Raw genomic sequence first — 4,084 nt, forward strand, 5'->3', positions numbered from 1 at the left:
GTTCTCCGACAGCGGAGCGTGTAAGATAGTCGGCATCGGCGGCCGAGAGAAGACAAAGGCGGAGGGGAGACTTCGAGCGTGCGGAGTTCTCGGCCCGGACGAGGAAATCAACGGAGCCGTGGAGGCGGTCTCATTCGACGACACCTTGGGAATGCTGGGAAAGGTAGTCGAAGAAGGCCTTAACGAAGACCGGACGATACCGGTGTGTTCCGAGGAGATGTACGAAGTCATCGCGGACTTCGGTCGAGGGCTCGAGTCAGTTCGGACGGCCCATGTGAGCACCAAGTACAAGACTGTGGACCGGAAGGTAAGGCCAGTCGCGGCACCCTTACCGGAGGACAGCGCGTCGAGAATCAAAGGGGTTGCATCGGACCCTAGTCTACGAGATCCGGCCTGCATAGGGCACACCTTCACCGACGAGACGCTCCGAGAGCTCAAAATAGGTGGGGGCGGGTTCCTACTGCCGGCGGAGGAAGACCGGTTTCGGAGAATGCTCGGAAGGCACGGGAAAGCCTTCGCATTCTCGCCGGAGGAAATCGGGTGCGTTGACCCGACGATCGTGGAGCCGATGGTGATATTCACGGTACCGCATGTACCATGGAATCTCAAGCCAATCCCGGTTCCGAGAGCTCACATCCCGAAGTTGATGGAGCTGCTGAGGCAGAAAGTTGATATGGGAATTCTCGAGCCGTCGAGCGCCCCATATTCAAATCGATGGTTTACCGTACCGAAGAAAAACGGTTCGTTGCGCTTCATCCAGGACCTGCAGCCGGTCAATCGAGTGACCATTCGGAACGCAGGGATCAGACCGACCATAGACGAGTTCGCGGAGGCCTTCGCCGGAAGGTCAATTTACTCGGTCGGGGATCTATACTCAGGGTACGACCAGTTCCAGCTAGCCGTGGAGAGCAGAGACATTACGACGATGCGAACTCCCCTCGGCCTAGTTCGGATGTGTACACTGCCGCAAGGAGGGACCAACTCGGTGGCCCACATGGTGAATGCGATGAACAAGGTTCTGAGGGACTATATCCCGGACATCACCATGCCGTTTCTGGACGACATCCCGATCAAGGTATGCCCGGTGGAAGAAAAGGACGAGACGATCGGGCCGGACGGATGCCGGCGATTCGTGGCGACGCACATCGACGACTGCGAGAAGGTGCTGCAAAGGCTAGAGGATGCGAGACTCACCTTCTCCGGGGAGAAGTCGGCCTTCGGGCAGTCAGAAATCATGGTGGTCGGACACCTGTGCGGACCATATGGCCGGAAACCGTCTCCGACAAAGGTAGAAGCCATCTCCGCGATGAAGCCCGACTGCAGCTCGGTCACGGAAGTACGGAGATTCCTGGGGGCATGCGCGTTCTACCATATATGGATCCCGCATTACGCACACGTCGCGGAGCCACTCTACGGGTTGCTGAAAAAGGGGCGAAGGTTCGAATGGCTAGACGAGCACGCGGAATCGGTCCGGAAGCTGAAAGAGGCCCTTGCAGCGGCACCGGCACTCCGGAAGGCGGTATACGGGAAGGGTACCCCGGTATTCATAACGGTGGATACCAGTCCGACCGGGATCGGATGGGTCGTGAACCAGGAAGACGAGGACGGCAATCGGTTTCCGATCCGATTCGGCGCGAAAGTCCTCAGTGAACGGCAGCGAGGATACGCCCAGGTTAAACGCGAACTCTGGGGTATTGTTTCGGCGGTTAAGGCCGACAAAGACTACCTGATAGGGACGGAAGTGATCATCGAGACGGATTGCCTGCCGATTCTCGGTATGGTTTCCGGATGAGCGACTCCGGACCTGGCGATGCTCAGGTGGATAGCGTACATCAAGTCCCTGGACCCGGAAATACGACACATTTCCGGGAAAGACAACGCCATGGCCGACATGCTTTCGAGGGCGAGGTTCGACGACGAGGGCGGCATGGTTTCGGAAGACGAAGAAGTCGGCGTGGATTTCTTCGGGGCGGCATACATAACGACCGACGGGGTGAGCACTCCGGCGCTTAACGAGTTCGACGCGAGCAAGTACGACGGGGAGTGGCTGCAGATCGGCGGGTTTTTGAAGACAATGACGCCCGATGCGTCATGGACGAAGGACGAGGCCAACCGGATCCGGAAGAAAGCATATCGATTCTTTCTCCGAGATGGGCATCTATGGAAGCACCCGAAGAAGAGGGACGGCGTCCCGCTCCGGGTGGTGGCGATGAAGGAAGTACAGGAGGAGCTAATGGCGGCCTACCACGACAGCCCTTGGGCTGGACACCGTGGAACGTGGGCGACGTTTGAGAAGCTGAAGGGGAAGTACTGGTGGCCGGGATTGTACCGGGACGTGCATCGGTTCGTGTCAACTTGCGAGAGTTGTCAGATGCACTCGATAGTCCGACACCGGGACGGGCTTCACCCTACGTACCCTCCGACTATCCACTTCAAATGGATGGTAGATCTGGTGACGATGCCGATGGGGGTAGGACAGATGCGGTATCTGGTCCTAGCGCGGGAAGACCTGACGAACCAGGTGGAAGGCCGAGCCCTTCAGAACAAGACGACCGCGGCCGTGTGTCGGTTCCTAGTAGAGGACGTGATATGCCGGTACGGGTGCGTCGGGAAGATCGTGGCTGACCGAGGGGAGTTGGACGCCGAAGAGGCCGCGGAGCTGTTCGACCGGCTTGGAGTCAAGCTCTCGCTCGCCACTGCGTACAATCCGGAGGCGAATGGAAAGGTGGAGCGCGGACACGGACCGATCGTCAAGGCGTTGATTCGGGCATGCGGAGGCCGAGTCGGTAACTGGCCCCGGCTGCTACCTTATGCTTTGTGGGCAGACCGGACCACGCACAGTTCGGTAACCGGGTACATGCCGACGGAGCTCATGTTCGGCCAGAAGCCGATCATGCCGATTGAACGGACGATCTCCTCGTGGGCAACGGTCGACTGGAGGGTCGAGATGAGCCGGGAGGAGTTGTTGGCCGCACGTATACGACAGCTCGAGCGGAGACCGGAGGACGTGGCACTGGCTACGGAGAAGCTCCGGGTGGCGAGGACAAAGAACAAAGCCCGGTTCGACCGAACGCACCGGCTACGACCGAAGAAAATCGACGAAGGTGACTGGGTGCTCGTCTACGACAGCAGCCTCGACAACCAGCACCGAGCAACGCGGAAGTTCGCACGGAGATGGTTCGGGCCGTACACGGTACAGAGCGCCAACGACAACGGGACGTATCATCTGGCGGAGCTCGACGGTACGAGAATAGCGATACCCGTGGCCGGGAAGAGGATCAAAGCTTTCAAGAAGCGGCACGACGACGAACCCGACCCGATTCTCCTGGACAGCAGCGACGACCGATCCGAGGCCGAGGAAGGGCCGGCAGGCGAAGAGTAGAGGCGGGCCGGTTTTCTCCGTGCCAACTTAATTTGGCGCATGCCGGTGGATGCGCGGTTAGGTGGGGGCGGATGTCGTGAAGAAAACCGCCCACAAGAGGAATCGGAGGAACAAGGCGTGGGAAACGGCTCTACACACACACGCGCGCCAAGAAGTACCTAAGGACGAAGTAGGTACATACGAGGATCCGAGGTGGGTAGATTCGGTTGGTATGCAGTTAATGCCAAACGGCCTCTTGACGGGTTATAAAAGGAAGAGGAAGAATAGAAGTGCATCATCTCCCGCGGAGAGGACGAAGTGCTGCCGAACCGATTTCGGAGCTTCTCTCTCACTCCTGCTCTCTCTGTCTTCTGCTCCATCGCGTACCTGTGCAGGTTTCGAGGAGGCTTGCGCTGTTCCGTGGAACGCCCCGAGTGCGTCCTGCAGCACCTCCGACCTGTTTTCCCTTTCTGTGCGTCGCGGCATACAGGGATCGGCAGCTGTTCGCCGCCCTGTTCGTTTCCGTTAGTATCTACTTTGTGCCCCACCGTGGGTTGTAATACTTTAGTCTGTTATTTTCTTGCATTCATAAGTACATATCTCTCGTTGTTGCGTCCATCTGCGTCGGCGTTTTTTTTTGTGATCTCTGTTTGTTGGGCCGTATCCCTGTGCAATCGTCGGTCCGGCGCAATCGGATCTTCGGTTCTGTGTAATCGGGTCTCT

The sequence above is a fragment of the Azolla caroliniana genome, unplaced genomic scaffold, assembly GCF_043228905.1.
Source record: "Azolla caroliniana isolate FFs.n. ecotype wild unplaced genomic scaffold, voAzoCaro1.0.p SCAF_18, whole genome shotgun sequence".
NCBI classification, from domain to species: domain Eukaryota; kingdom Viridiplantae; phylum Streptophyta; class Polypodiopsida; order Salviniales; family Salviniaceae; genus Azolla; species Azolla caroliniana.